We start from the raw sequence: 18,029 nt of genomic DNA on the forward strand, positions 1-18,029 counted from the left end.
TTCTATTCTGGTTAGAGACAGTTTGTGTTGTTCTGTGAAGGGAGTAGTACACAGCGTTGTATGAGATCTTCAGTTTCCTGACAATTTCTCGCATGGAATAGCCTTAATTTCTCAGAACAAGTGTACGTCTTGTGTCTGATCCGTTCAATTGCGACTCCACTTTGTCTCTGTACTGACATTTTGCTTGTTTGATTGCCTTATGGAGGGAATGACTACTCTGTTTGTATTCTGCCATATTCCCAGTCGCCTTGCCATGGTTAAATGCGGTGGTACGCCGTTTCAGTTTTACGCGAATGCTGTCATCTATCCATGGTTTCTGGTTAGGGTAGGTTTTAAATAGTCACAGTGGGTACAACATCTCCTATACACTTCCTTACAAACTCACTCACCGAATCAACATATACGTTTATGTTATTCTCTGAGGCTACCCGGAACATATCCCAGTCTGCGTGATCAAAACAATCTTGAAGCGTGGATTCTGATTGGTCTGACCAGTGTTGAATAGTCCTTAGCACGGGTACTTCCTGTTTGAGTTTCTGCCTATAGGAAGGGAGGAGCAAAATGGATTTGTGGACAGATTTGCTGAAAGGAGGGTGAGGAAGGGCCTTGTATGCATCACGGAAGTTAGAGTAACAATGGTCCAATGTTTTTCCAGCTCGAGTGCTACAGTCGATATGTTGATAGCATTTAGGCAGCCTTTTCTCAAATTTCCTTTGTTAAAATCCCCAGCTACAAAAAAATGCAGCCTCTGGACACATGGTTTACAGTTTACATGAAGTCCAGTGAAGTTCCTTGAGGGCCGTCGTGGTATCGGCTTGAAGGGGGATATACACGGCTGTGACAATAACTGAAGAGAATTCTCTTGGGAGATAATACGGTCGGCATTTGATTGTGAGAAATTCTAGGTCAGGGGAACAAGAGGACTTGAGTCCCTCTATGTTATTACAATTACACCATGAGTTGTTAATCATGAAACATACACGCCCGCTCTTCTTCTTCCCGAAGAGATGTTTATTCCTGTCGGCGTGATGTACTGAGAATCCAGGTGGTTGTACCGACTCAGACAGCATATACAGAGAGAGCCATGTTTCAGTGAAATAGAGTGTGTTACAATCCCTGATGTCTCTCTGGAAAGCAAACCTTGCCCTGATTTCGACAACTTTTTTCTATCTAGGGTTACTGGACATTAGCAAGTCATATACTCGGAAGTGCGCGCCTCCGATGTCTGACTAGAGGACAGCTCTGGCTCCCTCTTCTCCGGCGGCATTGTTTTGGGTCGGCTTCTGGAATAAGTTCAAATGGCCTGGGTGGCACGGAGAAACGGTCCACTTCGGGAAAGTCGTATTCCTGGTCGTAGTGCTGGTAAGTTGACGCCGCTCTGATATCCAATAGTTCTTCCCAGCTGTATGTAATAACACTTAAGTTTTCCTGGGCTAACAATGTAAGAAATTATACATAAAAAAAAAATACTGCAACGTTTCCTAAGGACTAGAAGCGAGGCGTTTGGCTTGTTGCCACAAAATTGGAAGCGCAGAATCGTCTAGAATGTAATTTTATGCTGTAGCGTTAAGATTTCCCTTCATTGGAACTAAGGGGTCTAGCCCAAACAAATAAAAACAGCCCCAGACCATTATTCCTGCTCAACCAAACTTTACCGTTGGAACTATGCATTGGGGCAGGTAGCGTTCTCCTGGCGTTCGTCAAACACAGATTTGTTCATCAGACTGCCAGATGGTGAAGCGTGATTCATCACTCCAGGGAACGTGTTTCCACTGCTCCAGAGTCCAATGGAGCACTCAGCGGTCGCGTTCTGAGAGCTTGTGTGGCCTACCACTTCATGGCTGAGCCTTTGTTTCCACTTCACAATAACAGGACTTACAATTGACTGGGGCAATTCTAACAGGGCAGAAATTTGAAGAACTGAATTGCTGGAAAGGTGGCATCCTATGATGGTGCCACGTTGAAAGTCACTGAACTCTTCAGCAAGGCCATTCTACTGCTAATGTTTGTCTAGGGAGATTGCATGGCTGTGTGCCCGATTTTCTACACCTGTTAGCAACGGGTGTGGCTGAAAGCCTAATGCAGGTGTGCCTGAATGCCGAGTACTCATACTTTGTATATACAGTAGAGCAAAAAAAGTATTTAGTCAGCCACCAATTGTGCAAGTTCTCCCACTTAAAAAGATGAGAGAGGCCTGTAAGTTTCATCATAGGTACACTTCAACTATGACAGACAAAATGAGGATAAAAAAATCCAGAAAATCACATTGTAGGATTTTTAATGAATTTATTTGCAAATTATGGTGGAAAATAAGTATTTGGTCAATAACAAAAGTTTATCTCAATACTTTGTTATATACCCCTTGTTGGCAATGACAGAGGTCAAACGTTTTCTGTAAGTCTTCACAAGGTTTTCACACACTGTTGCTGGTATTTTGGCCCATTCCTCCATGCAGATCTCCTCTAGAGCAGTGATGTTTTGGGGCTGTTGCTTGGCAACACGGACTTTCAACTCCCTCTAAAGATTTTCTATGGGGTTGAGATCTGGAGACTGGCTAGGCCACTCCAGGACCTTGAAATGCTTCTTACGAAGCCACTCCTTCGTAAGAAGCCACTTCTGGATTTTGGATTCAAATTTTGTCTGTCATATTTTCAAATTTTGTCTGTCATATTTGAGTGTACCTATGAGGATAATTACAGGCCTCTCATCTTTTTAAGTGGGAGAACTTGCACAATTGGTGGCTGACTAAATACTTTTTTGCCCCACTGTATAGAGTATCTGTATCCATTCATCATCATCAATATCATCTCCTAGGTCTTCCTGTTTTACATGTTTTATGTCATATGGAAAAGTCTCTTTCAACCCTTGATACAGTGTGGAAATCAACTTTAGAGTTTTGTCAGACTGCCTTAAAATAGATTCAGTCAAGGGCCTCCCAGGTGGCGCAGTGGTTAAGGGCGCTGTACTGCAGCGCCAGCTGTGCCACCAGAGACTCGGGTTTGCACCCAGGCTCTGTCGTAACCGGCTGCGACCGGGAGGTCCGTGGGGCGACGCACAATTGGCCTAGCGTCGTCCGGGTTAGGGAGGGTTTGGCAGGTAGGGATATCCTTGTCTCATCGTGCACCAGCGACTCCTGTGGCAGGATGGGCGCATTGCGTGCTAACCAAGGTTGCCAGGTGCACGGTGTTTCCTCCGACACATTGGTGCGGCTGGCTTCCGGGTTGGATGCGCGCTGTGTTAAGAAGCCCGTATGGGAGTTGTAGCGATGAGACAAGTTAGTAGCTACTAACAATTGGATACCATGAAATTGGGGAGAAAAAGGAGTCAAATTAAATAAAAATAACATTTGATTCAGTCTTTGAAGCTTCTTTCTTGTCCAGTGTTTGCTGCACAGAGTGATGTATCAGCAAAAATTCTGTTTAAAAAAAATCCTGCTCAGATGAGGCATGACAAAGAATTACCTTGGTCTAAATTTATACAAGAATAGAATAAATGGTTCAATAATTGAAATTACCATTATTCCCAGATCCAAGACTGTAGCTTTACGGTTAATAAACTGCTGTCCTGAAGCTACCGTAGGTCGACCTATCAACTCAAGATGGAATGTTGTATCATTCACTGATATTGTTAATATACTGTCAAATTAGCCTGAGCTCCGTAGACTGTCTGACCCTGCAGGGACACCTGTCACCATCTGACCTTGCTAAGACAGGATGAGTTTAGATATGATGCAGTTTCTGATAAAACAATTGCCATATTACGTGTTTCTTTGTGAATTTGTTTACCATTAAAGAGAGCTTTCAATCGCTAGATAGAAATGCATGTCAGAGCAAAACATATTGTGAGCACTCTTCATTATAATAGTCAACTCGAGATGTCTTGACCATTTGTAGCTGAGGTGGGGCTGTCTAACTTGTTTTTTTTCATGCCAAATGATCATTATCTGGTTGATAATAAAGGGGAAAATGGGCCAGGTTATGGGCCTCGTGGGAAAAAATGGGCCGGCGTATTAGAAATTCCTGGATTGATTTCTGATCCCAGTCTGCCCCTGACAGTTATTATTATTATTTTAGGAGGGTGTAACAATGGTATCACGAGGACACACAGAGAAAAACATTCAAGGCACCGTAGAGTCAGTTATCACAGCGGGTAAAGGGAGCAAATGCTTCTCAATGCTGTTAGGAAATGGGAATTTAGAGTGCATTTAATTTCGACTGCACGACCACATAGGCTGTGTTTACACAGGCAGCCCAATTCTGATATTTTGCCAATTACTGGGCAAAATATCAGAATTGGGCTGCCTGTGTAAACACAGCCATAATCAAACATGATTTACACTCCATAACCCCAGAGAGCAGTAGCTTTTGGTCACATTCCCCTGCTCAGACGTTGCATGCATCAATCAATGATTGTGTGCCATGTCATCGACTGTGTAGTCGGGCGCAAGATTGCTATAACATGTGATGTGTTTCCCCTCATCAGCTTCCTGTGCTAGCCAGGCGTTGTAAGATCTGGCATGCATCAGCAACGTCTGAGCAGGGGAACACAACCATACTCTCAAGGCTACTCTTGAGGAAATTTCCTGTTAGGGGTTGATAATAGGAAGGGGCGTGGCTGGCCCTCACTCTTTCTTTGCCATGTGTTGCCATGTGACAGTGAGAGTTGGTTGTTTGGGGATGGACTGATGTCAGACACAAGTCTCTTTGATGGGCTACCTCATCACAAAAAACTCACCTCTGCAACACAAAAAAACACTGGAGCTGGCCGGCCCAGACGGTGGACACTGCCGGTCAGGGGTCAGAAGTTAGAGAAGGAAAGCTAGCTGCCTGCCTCGTGGTACACCCACAACACCTATCCACCTTACCTTACTTCTGCATACATGTATATCCGATATTTGGACCGTAGACACAGCGGAATGATGTCAATTGAGTCATAACCAATATGCAGGGACGACCTTCAAACTTGCTTAAACTGACGGAAGGATGGCTTCCAACTATGAGTATCGCTGGTCATTTCTTCCAGTAGCCATTGTTCTATTCCGTGAGATGGCACATCTCCCCACATTGAGAGAATGTTGAGGGATTGACCGTCTTTTGAATGCACACTTACACATTTATTTAGGCACGCACGCGTGTAGGTCTGGTTGCAGGGGGAGTGCTGTAAGAAAAAGGGCCTGCCGCATATGGGCGCTGTATGGGGGAAATTAGAAGGCGAAGGTGAGAAATGAAATGTAAGGACTGAGTTTGAGAGGAGGAGGAGCAAGTCGTTGCTGCTGCATAGACTAGGCTTTTGCCAGCCAGACATACTGTGCAGTATTTCACTGACGAGGCTTCGAGACACTGCAGGCATCTTCCCCACTCCACTCATCTTTCACTCGTGGATGTGCTTTTAATGTCTCCCACATTAAACATTACTACAGTATAGAATACTACAGTACCTACTAAATGTTTCTATAGTAAACTGTATACTGTGGAATATTATATTACACACCGTAGGATCCCTCGATCATGTGTAGTAATAATTATAGAATGTCGCAGTATACTGTAGAATACTATTGTAAATACTACAGTATTACCCCCCCAAAAAGCACTAGGAAATACTACAGTAATGTCTGCAAAAACACAACAGTCCTCAAAACTATAGCAAATACTACAGTATTTAATTGCATATACCCTGCAAATTACCCTCACATGTATCTCAATTTGTACCACCCATAAGTGAGAAACCTACATGCCAAGTGTAGATCATATATTGTGTTCCCTACAGGTTATTGAAAAGAGCAGAAGCAAGCACTGAACCATCTGTTCAGACCCCAGTCCTACCTACCTACAAGGAACATGTGCTCTTTTAGTATTTCTCCATTAGTTTTCCACTTCTATGTCAAAGATAATAAAACAAAAACATTATAGTAAATACTACAGTATAGTACAGTCCACAATAACACTACAGTAAATAATACATATTCTACAATCCGCAAACCACGACATTAATTGCTATAGTACATACTACAGTTATTTTACTACAGTATTTGTACTATAGTCAACAGTAAATACTTGATACTAAAGTATGTTTTCATGTGGGGTGGGAGAAACACACACACTTGCATCCAGGAACCCACACATACTACATTTTAGTCATTTAGCAGATGCTCTTATCCAGAGCGACTTACAGGAGCAATTGGAGTTAAGTGCCTTGCTCGAGGGCACATCAACATATTTCTTACCAAGTTGTCTCAGGGATTCAAACTTTCAGGTACTGACCCAATGTTCTTAATAACCACTAGGCTACTTGCCACTCACACATATGCACACACACACACATGCGCACACGCACACTGTGTCGGTACGAGTCCCAACAGGCAGCCGGCATCCTTCACTGAGTGACAGACAGGACTTTGATACCTGCTCCACTGCTTGTATTTGTTTTCCTTTTTGTTTATTCTGTCCTGATGCTTCTTAAAATGTTTTTACACCAAACATGCCATTCCTCCCAGAAATGGGGGAAGTATGCAACGGTAGAAAAGGTGACCCCCCTGTAGACACCCTTTAACTCTATAATTCCGAATGGATCATGGATGGACTTGGTCATGGAAACCAAGTGATAAGACATGACATGTTCCTGTGAAAGTATGCGTTTCGACATCTGGTTCCTGATGTTGGAGGCGTCTCTCTTCCTCTACCTGGCAATATCCCAACATCCCCTTCTATAACTCCCCCCAAACTGCCCACCCCTTGTCGATACTTGGCATTGTGCCTCCCTCTACACAGACACAAAACTGGATAGCGTACTTTCCCTATTTTCTCCTCCCAACATTGCAGAATAGTACATTTTATTACCCCAAATGTAAGTTGAATGCAGACATACGCATTTCGACTAAGGGTCACAGCAAGGAAGGCCCATTGTTTCAAAACATTGTATGTAGAAATGTTATGTATATAGCTGATATGATTCCCTATTCTACATAAATAGGGATTCATAATAGCATACTTTATTTCTACTGAACGGTCTATAATGTTTCATCCCACTGGACACGACTACGGTCTGTCTGAATGATAATATATAAACACGAACAAAGTGCTCTGCAGGACTGAGTCAACACGCCAATCAATCAAATGAATCAGCAGAACACACTGACGCAGCAACAACCTTGTGTCTGCTATTAGCTAATGCAGTTGGGCGGCCATTTTGAAGCAAGCGGCCAACAGTGGTAGAGGAGGACCTGACAAATGATTATGCAGTGAAGACTGGTTTCCTGTTGTAGTGCTTGCTTCTCTCCCTCTGGCCTATCGCCCAAGCTTCTGACTCAGGAGAGGAAGTCTTGGTGGGCCCAAACAGTACTGTACTCCACCTCAACCTCCTATTGATTACATATTCCTTCCCGTGGACAGATGTATGGGATCAAATGCTAATGCTAATGCATGATTAAGAGGGACCAGGGAACCAGAGGCTAGCTTATGTTTATGGAAATGAGAAATCTACTTACATCCACTCTTTACATCAAAAGAGTCCAGGGTAAGACTCGCACAGAGGCGAATGGTCGTCAATGGTCAGATAAAGATGCAATGTCTAGCCCCGTTATTTCATTTGTTTCCAAGAGCAATTACTTATATATCTTATTGTTTGGCCTGCGTAACTTTAGAAGAAATCAGTCTCGTCATGATTTGTTTTGTGTGGAGAGGGCTTTAAAGGGATACTTCCTGATTTTTGCAATGAAGCCCTTTATCTTCTTCCCCAGAGTCAGATGAACTCATGGATACCATTTTTATGTCTCTGTATCCAGTATGAAGGAAGTTAGAGGTAGTTTTGCGAGCCAATGACTGGAAGCCTATGGTATCTACTAGCACGCTAAGCAGTTACCATAGACTTCCAGTTATTGAGCTAACGCTAGTTAGCAATTGTGATAACACTAGTTAGCAACGTCTTTAAACTTCACGCAGAGACATTAAAATGGTAGCCATGAGTTCATCTGACCTGTGCTAAGGTCTATTCAACGCTGGTCTGACCAATCGGAATCCATGCCTCAAGATTGTTTTGATCACGCGGACTGGGATATGTTCAGGGTAGCCTCTGAGAATAATATCGACGAATACACAGATATGGTGACTGAGTTCATCAGGAAGTATATAGGAGATGTTGTACCCACTGTGACTATTAAAACCTACCCAAACCAGAAACCGTGGATAGATGGTATCATTCGTGCAAAACTGAAAGAGCATTTAACCATGGCAAGGTGACTGGAATATGGCCGAATACAAACAGTGTAGTTATTCCCTCTGTAAGGCAATCAAACAGGCAAAAATGTCAGTACAGAGACAAAGTGGAGTCACAATTCAACAGCTCAGACATGAGACGTATGTGGCAGGGTCTACAATCACAGACTACAAAGGGAAAACCAACCACGTCGTGGACACAGGACAGGCTAAACACCTTCTTCGCCCACTTTGAGGATAACACAGTGCAACCGATGCAGCCAGCTACCAAGGATTGTGGGCTCTCCTTCTCTGTGGCCGACGTGAGTAAGACATTTAAGCGTGTTAACCCTCGCAAGGCCGCCTGCCCAGACGGCCTCAGAGCATGCGCAGACCAGCTGGCTGGAGTGGTTAAAGGACGTATTCAATCTCTCCCTATCCGAGTCTGCTGTCACCACTTGCTTCAAGATGTCCACCATTATTCCTGTACCCAAGAAAGCAAAGGTAACTGAACTAAATGACTATTGCCCCGTAGCACTCACCTCTTGTCATCATGAAGTGCTTTGAGAGACCATTCAAGGATCATAACACCTCTACCTTACCTGACACCCTAGACCCACTTCAATTTGTTCACCACCCCAATAGATCCACAGACAATGCAATCGCACTGCACACCGCCCTATCCCATCTGGACAAGAGGAATACCTATGTAAGAATGCTGTTCATTGACTATAGTACCCTCCAAGCTCATCATTAAGCTCGGGGGTCTGAACCCTGCCCTTTGCAACTGGGTCCTGGACTTTCAGATAGGCCACAACCAGGTGGTGAAGGTAGGAAACAACACTTCCACTTCGCTGATCCTCAACATAGGGGCTCCACAAGGATGCATGTTCAGCCCCCTCCTGTTCTCCCTGTTCACCCATAATTGGTGGCAACGCACGCCTCCAACTCAAGAAGGTGCTACAGCGACTCTTCAACCTCAGGAGGCTGAAGAAAATTGTCTTGGCCCCTAAAACTTTTACAGATGCACAACTGAGAGCATCCTGTCGGGCTGTATCACCACCTGGTATGGCAACTGCACCTCCCGCAACTGCAGGGCTCTCCAGAGGGTGGTGTGTCTGCCCAACGCATCACCGGGGGAAAACTACCTGCCCTCCAGGACACCTACAGCACCCGATGTCAGAGGAAGGCCAAAAATATCATCAAGGACAACAACCATCCGAGCCACTGCCTGTTCACCCCGCTAACATCCAGAAGGCGAGGTCAGTACAGGTGCATCAAAGCTGGGACCGAGAGACTGAAAAATAGCTTCTTTCCCAAGGCCATCAGACTGTTAAATAGCCATCACTAGCTGGCTTCCACCCGGTTATGTAACTGTGCTCCTTAGAGGCTGCTGCCCTAAATAGACTTCGAATTAACAGCCACTTTAATAATGAAACACTAGTCACTTTAATAATGTTAAAATCATTTTTACATACTGCTTTACTCATCTCATATGTATATACTGTATTCTATTCTACTGTGTTTTAGTCAATGCCACTGCAACATTGCTAAATGTAATATATATATATTTCTTAATTCCATTATTTACTTTTAGATTAGTATGTATTGTTGTGAACTGTTAGATACTACTGCACTGTTGGAGCTAGGAACACAAGCATTTCGCTACATCCGCAATACCATCTGCTTCATACGTGTATGTGACCAATAAACTTTGATTTGAATTGGATTTCTAAGTGCAGTGAACCAAATCAGTCCAAATCAGATTTGATTTGCCGTTCATCTCTGGTGGCGTGGGAGACTTGAGCGGTCCCGATGGACTCATTTCCTAATTGACTCGGCCCGCTATCTGCCAAAGAGCTAACTGGGAATGAATGGCGTCCATAAAATAAAATAGCCGGTAAATCCTGGCCACTCTGCGAGTACAGCCGGGACTCTGTCACAAGGGGCAGATGAATAGAGATGTCTGGAAGGCTTTCTTAAGGGCAATGAAACTTCCCCCTTTATTAGTCACTGCTAGACTAAACTCAACAGAAAATAAATGCACCAAGCATGTGACATTTGAAGTAAAAGGGGTTTTACTGTATGATATAAGACCTGTAAGGCCATCGTATGTCACATATAAGTAGCTGAGGTAGATTCAAATTAGTGAAAAGTACTTTGTTGTGGGGAAAAATGCCCATGCCAGGTTCATATTAATATCATCAGGTTTGTGAATACTGATAGACACATAGCTCATGTTTATGTTGCAAACAAAGTGACAGTGAATCACCTATTGTTGGTATCTTTCAAGACAGATAGAGAACCAGTAATTGCAGGACTCCTGTTACCTCACATGCTGTCCAAAGATAATAGAGACATTACTAATAGCATCTGTCTGTGGTTGGAGTGGGGATGCTGCGTGGTGGTATGGTATGTTGTCTCTAGACTCCACGCTCGGATCTGAGAGTAGTACAGTATCTATATCCCTATCAGTTGAGGTGTGGCGGTGCAGATGTAGCCCATAATTGGTCTTCCTCCAGGGCAGTTGATTATCTACTTCCTCTACAATTCCTTGTTGACACTCATCCACATTTAGATTTAATTACTCAGTATGTGCTTCTAAGTGCTTTGCTTGGCTTTCTTTGTGGTCTAATCTTCAACAAACTTTATGAAATTATAAAAAGTGCGTGTGTGTTTTCCTTGGGGTGTGTGTTAATTTGCATATTTGAGTGTGCACGTGTGTTTGTTGGGAATTCTGAAGTGCACATTCAGCAACCTAGCTGTGGTGTCGCTCTGCCATTCACCACAATGCATCCAGATGGCATCTGTTTGTCTGTTTGTTGACAGTGTTGACAGACTACAGGAAACCTCTGCTCAAACAGTAGATAAGTGTCTCCCTCTTTCTCTATCTCTCTCTCTGTCTCTCTGTCTTCCCATCTCTCTGTCCTGCTCTCTCTCTCTCTCTCTCTCTCTCTCTCTCTCTCTCTGGAATGCAGCATTTGTAACCCCTCCCTCCATGCCGTCCGAGAAGAAAAGGAAGAGTTGGAGAGACATTAAGGCTTGAAAAAAAGAGACATTGAAACATTCCAGCTAAATGCTCATGGTAAAACCAGGTGTGAGGATCGTTCTCCTGTTTAGACTTGACACCACAAAGTAGGAAAACATCTGGCAACTGCCAGCCAGCTCGACACCGGCTGTTTGCTGTGCACCGCTCTGTTTGTGTTGGAAGAGTGGCTGAGTTGTGAGGGAGTGCCATTGGAAAACACAAAAAAACAGTCTTCAGTGTTAGACACGGTTAGCCAGCAGCCTCCAACTCCATGAAACAAGTTGGATGAAATATGGAGCCCTTGGCTACAATTACCTCAAATACAATCATTTGTAGCTTAAATGAAGTGCTACCTTGCTAGCATTCTAGTCACAAGATGCTTTCTAGTGTGTTAGAAATGAGGTTAGGGATAATGTTCCTCTATTACCAACCCTCCTCTCAGGCCTCCCCAGAAGTTTCACATTTGAGTTTTAACCCTAAACTGGCACACCTGATTCAATTAGTCAACTAATCATCAAGCCTTTGACTAATTGAATCAGGTGTGCCAGTTTAGGGTTACAACTCAGATGTGAAACGTCTGGGGAGGCCTGAGGAGATGGTTGGGAAACCCTGCAAGATCTGATGAACGCCATGACAAGTCATGTGTTTCTGGAACATCGTAGCTGAGGAAATGTTGTAGTAGTGATCAGCATGTATTCTCACACAGGAACGAGAGCGGAAACATTCCCTAATTGTCTATAGTCAATTCGTTGCTTGACGTAGGGTGGGCTCAATGGTTTAGAGGGGGTATATTTCTGTTCAGATTTGTTTCTATTGGCTTGGCCAATTGGGTTTCATGCTCCTTTCATTCGGAGTGATTTAAATCAGGCTACCTGGACTTGCTCTTTTTGAATGCAGCTCTCCAATAAGTGACGGATGTGTTCAGTGTGAAGAAGTTCAGTCCACCTCCTCATGCTCTTGTTGATTCTTAAATGAGCTGCCTTGTGGTCAATGGGCATTTATACACACACTCTTACCCATACATTTGCACGCATGCACACACACACCCGCTACCGTGCGCAAACACGTACACACAGAATATTTATCCTCTATCTCTAAAAAAATAACAAGTGCCCCCGAGAGTCATGCTCAATTGAGATTTAACTGTCGGAAAAGGATTACTTGATAATATCAATCTGGTGGCCTCCATTTAGTTTCTACAGGACCGTTAGAGAACTAATGGAAAGAGGCCACCTCTCTAGGGCTTGCAAGGCAGGCTGGGACACTGGACACCGTCTCTGTGTTCACAGCCACAGGCAGATAGATGCCAGGCAGGCGAGGGTTGCTATTATGTTCCCAGGCTGATACCTGATAAAGGGAACGAAGCCTGTCCCCTGGAGAAACAAAAGAGTTACAGCAGGCTCTATTGATAACGCTGGAATGTCTACCACAGTGTGTGGGTGTGTTAGGTGATGTTGGTGATGTGTGTCTGCATAGGAATGGGGGGTTGTGTGACTGTTTACATATCTGTGTGTGAGTGTCTGTTTCCATCAGACAAAGAAACTCAGTTATTGGGTCATATTAGCCTGTGTGTGTGTGTGTGTGTGTGTGTGTGTGTGTGTGTGTGTGTGTGTGTGTGTGTGTGTGTGTGTGTGTGTGTGTGTGTGTGTGTGTGTGTGTGTGTGTGTGTGTGTGTGTGTGTGTGTGTGTGTTTGAGTAAAATGTAGCAATGTATACTGTGGGCAGAATACATTTTGGACACATTTTTACGAATCAAAGGATATTTGAAGAACAACGAACAGAATGTAAGGACATAGAACCACGGAGGCAATGTGAATTATTTATTGTGATCTGCACCGTGGAGATATCACTTACATGTTCCTGTACGTAGAGCACCAAGCAGATGGACTTTTCAACACTCATACAGTATGAATTTCACTGAATGGCTGAAGTTGATGAAATACAGGAATAAACCAATAGCACGGCTGTTAAATGAATACCAGCTGAGAGCCTACTATTGTATAGGCCTTTGCGTAACTTTTTTCAGCAAATATTTTTCGCAAATATTTTTTTCCAAAAGACCCTTTGTTTCCAAAAGACCCTTAGTTAAATTGGGTCATTATAATCCCGCTGCACAAACCTTCCGCATGTTTAAAGTCATCACTCACAATAAGTAAGTCAAAAGGAGAAATAATAACACACATCATTATTCATACATATATACAAACAAACTGTCAGAGTGGTGATATGTGTCATTTTGGTTTATTCCAGGGGTATTGCTGAAGAATGATTCGAATAACAGATCATGTCACACAACTACATGGCAATGTGCCAATTCATTCCGCCAGTGTGGTCAGTCCTGCAATGAAACACTCAGTCATAAAAACTGACAACTGAGCAAAGAGAGAGTCAAAACCCAACCAAAATGATGTATGGGAACGTTTTCAACAAACCCTCTCAAAGTCTGCTAATAAATGCCCGTGGGGAATATGTCTTTGCCACTCTGGCTTTTTCAACAGTAATTGCATCTGCTTGGCAGATTATGGTTTGAATGACAAAATGGGCTATTAAAATGTCTTTCCTGAGACGAATGCTTGTTTAAGCATGTTTACTTACGGAGGCTTTGTCTTGAAATATTTGTGGGATGAGGAGTGCTGTCAAAAGACAATTGGTGGTGGTGAGAACATGATTCTTCACGTGATTTGGGAAAAGGTTCTAAGCTGAAGGAGATGCTCTGGCTGACAGTGTGTGTAGGTCACAGTACTGAAGACTTTTTTGGAGGGCTACCGCTTTTTCCATTGTGCTGTTAGTGGTAGCTATGTGATCTGACTAGGAAAACCCTGGGCTATACCTATATAACTAGAACCGTTTATTGAAAGTTTGCAGAATTTTGTTAACCCTAGGTGCCGGGTTAGATGTTGGTGCAATTGAAGAATTTCCCATTCCCCTACTCCTTTAATTTTGTGACTAAAACGTGCAATCTGCATTCAGACCTGTGAAAGGCAGCAATACACAACACAGCATCGAGTCTGCCGGGAATTCACACAAAGAAGAACGGTGGGAAATTCAGAGATGCAGTTGCAACCTTGGGCTTACCCATTTTTCCACTGAACATTTCTAAAAATAAGTTAACTTTTTTTGTTAAAATATAGGCCTATATTAAGTCTACCTAATGCATAAAGTTTGGGAAAGCCCATTGTTTTCGGGCTACAGTCTACACAATAATTTTGGCAACACGGAGAGGATTAGCCTACAACGGAACATGAAAATAAAGTAAAACATAGTTTTTAGTTTTGGAGAGGTGGTGTTGGGGGTTTTTTATCCATGAGGTGACAGGAAATGTTGGGAAGATTAGGACATTGTCATAAATGTTTCACAATAAAACTGGCCATAAACTTACTTTTTAAATATAGTTGAACTGACAGTAAATGGTGGTTTCTTCCCTCTTCTCACTGGCGATGGTGGGAATGATGAAGAACTGTAGGCTACGTGTGTGCACTGCAGAGGCAATTCGGGGGATTTACCACTTTGGCCAATCAGACAGTTGATAAAACGATCTGCTGCTCAGTGGAGTGTGAGAGGGTTTAGCTACATGAACCTTATCATCTTACCAACGAGATCGAGAATCCAAATTCACCGTGTGTCTGCCTTGATGTTCATAAAACATCACGGACCCCCTCTTGCACTGCGCAGTGGAACCCACCACACCAAAATCTTGATTTACTGGCTATATTAAAACTAATCTCCTTCAATTCTACGTAGTAACGATTTATGTTCACTACTTGGTGAATTGATTTTATAGCATGTTTAATCTATGCAAAAAAAAATATTAGAATTGATAGTTCACCTCTGTTTTCTTTTATTCTGTAATAGGTTAACACCCCCCCCCCCCCCTCCCTCCCACACACACACACACACACACACACACGCACACGCACACACACACACACACACACGTCCCGGAACACCATACTTTTCTGAAAACAAATCTGTGCACCAAGACGCAATAATAAAGGCAAAATAAAAAAAGCATTTTATGGAGTTCTACATAATTTACACGATAGAAGAAATGAGCTGAATCTTACCATACAAATGACTGAAATGAGTGGCTACTCTGACACTGACCAACTGAGATCAATCTGGTCTTGAATTCAAACAAACACACATATTGTACAATATATGTATATATATATATATATTCGGTTGAGGTCGGGTGATCGTGAAGGCCAGGTCATTGATACAGCACTCTATCACTTTCCTTCTTGGTCAAATAGCCCTTACTCAGCCTGGAGGTGTGTTGGGTCATTGTCCTGTTGAAAAACAAATGATAGTCCCACTGGGCGCAAACCAGATGGGATGTCGTATCTCTGCAGAATGCTGTGGTAGCCATGCTGGTTAAGTGTGCCTTGAATTCTAAATAAAACACCAACAGTGTCACCAGCAAAGCACCCCCACAACATCACAACTCCTCCTCCATGCTTCATGGTGGGAATTAAACATGCAGAGATCAACCATTCACCTACTCTGCGTCTCATAAAGACACGGCGGTTGGACTCATCAGACCAAAAGACAAATTTCCACCGGTCTAATGTCCATTTCTCGTGTTTCTTGGCCCAAACAAGTCTCTTCTTATTATTGGTGTCCTTTAGTAGTAGTTTCTTCGCAGCAATTCAACCATGAAGGCTTGATACATCCAGTCTCTTCTGAAAAGTTCATATTGAGATGTGTCTGTTACTTGAACTCCTATGAAGCATTTATTTGGGCTGCAAGTTCTGAGGCTGGTAACTCTAATGAACTTATCCTCTGCAGCAGAGGTAACTCTGGGTCTTTCATTCCTGGGACGGTCCTCATGAGAGACAGTTTCATCATAGCTCTTGATGGTTTTTTCGACTGCACTTGTTCTTGAAGTTCTTGAAATTTTCGACATTGACTGACCTTCATGTATTAAAGTAATTATGGACTGTCATTTCTCTTTGCTTATTTGAGCTGTTTTTGCCATTATATGGACTTGGTGTTTTACCAATAGGGTTATCCTCTTTATACTCCCCCACCTTGTCACAACACAACTGATTGGCAGAAAACGCATAAAGAAGGAAAGAAATTCCACAAATGAACTTTTAACAAGGCACACCTGTTCATTGAAATGCATTCCAAGTGACTTCCTCATGAATCTGGTTGAGAGAATGCCAAGAGTGTGCAAAGCTGTCATCAAGGCAAAGGGTGGCTACTTTGAAGAACCTCAAATATAAAATATATATTTTGATTTGTTTAACACTTTATTGGTTACTACATGATTCCATATGTGTTATTTCATAGTACTGATGTCTTCAATATTATTCTACAATGTAGAAAATAGTAAAAATAAAGAAAAACACTGGAATGAGTACATGTGTCCAAACTTCAGCACCGGTAAGCCCCTGCATAATTCTGGCCCTGGGTAGGCCTATATTGTAACGTGTTCAAGTTAATCAAATCACAGTTTATTTATGATACAGCCAAAGCGTAAGCTACACAATACAATGAAATTCCTACTAGCAACTAAACCTCACCTTGCAAACAGTGCTATATGTATTTGTATTTACAGTAGGCTATAGCCTACAAATAGCTATACCACGTAGTCGTAGGACTATTAGGCAATTCTGCAAATTATTATTGTTTGTTCCTGAACTGGCCGTATGGCAGAGCTATCCTTCAGCACCCCAAGTTGGTTCAACTTCTTCAACATTATTGCAAAAAAAAGCCTAAATAAAACATCATAAAAAGTACATTTGAATGATACTAAGTGTGTAACGGTTTTCTTGAGTCGAAGGAGAGGCGGACCAAAACGCAGCGTGGTTATTATTCATGGTTCTTTAATAAAGAAACTATACATGAATAGACTAACAAAACAAGAAATGTGAAAAACCAAAACAGCCCTATCTGGTGCAAACACAGAGACAGGAACAATCACCCACAAAACTCAACACCAAACAGGCTACCTAAATATGGTTCCCAATCAGAGACAATGACTAACACCTGCCTCTGATTGAGAACCATATCAGGCCAAACACAGAAACAGACCAACTAGACACACAACATAGAATGCCCACTCAGATCACCCCCTGACCAAACAAAACATAGAAACATACAAAGCAAACTATGGTCAGGGTGTGACAAAGTGGCAGTGTTTTTACAACTATTGCCTGGTTTGCCTGAGGCTGATGCAGTGCAGGTGTTTGTACACATGCATATACACACACTCTCATTCAAATAAACACATGCAAGAACACATGCATACATGTAATAGTGCCAGACAAGCACACAAACATATACAGTTGGCATTGCTTGTCACGCCCTGACCTTAGAGAGCTGTTTTATTTCTCTATTTGGTTAGGTCAGGGTGTGATTTGGGTGGGCATTCTATGTTTTCTATTTTGTTGTCTTTGGCCGAGTGTGGTTCCCAATCAGAGGCAGCTGTCTATTGTTGTCTCTGATTGGGAATCATACTTAGGCAGCCTTTTTCCCATCATGGGTAATTATTTATTTTCTGTGTGTGTTGGTGTGCGCCACGGTTGCGGCACGTTCGGTTTCTGTTTACCTGTTTTTTTGTGAAAGTTTACTTTATTAAAGATGTGGAATTACATGCACGCTGCGCCTTGGCTCATCTATGACAGGGAGTTTGAAGACAATGAACGTGACAGAATTACCCACCACAAAAAGACCAAGCAGTGTGCATCAACTTGGAGGACGAGCTGGACCGGGGAGGAGATTATGGCAGGGGACAAGACCCAGTAGACGGAAGACTGAGAGGCAGCTCCTAATTTTTTTGGGGGGGGGCACATGGGGAGATTGGC

This window comes from Oncorhynchus kisutch, linkage group LG17, assembly GCF_002021735.2.
Source record: "Oncorhynchus kisutch isolate 150728-3 linkage group LG17, Okis_V2, whole genome shotgun sequence".
Taxonomy (NCBI): domain Eukaryota; kingdom Metazoa; phylum Chordata; class Actinopteri; order Salmoniformes; family Salmonidae; genus Oncorhynchus; species Oncorhynchus kisutch.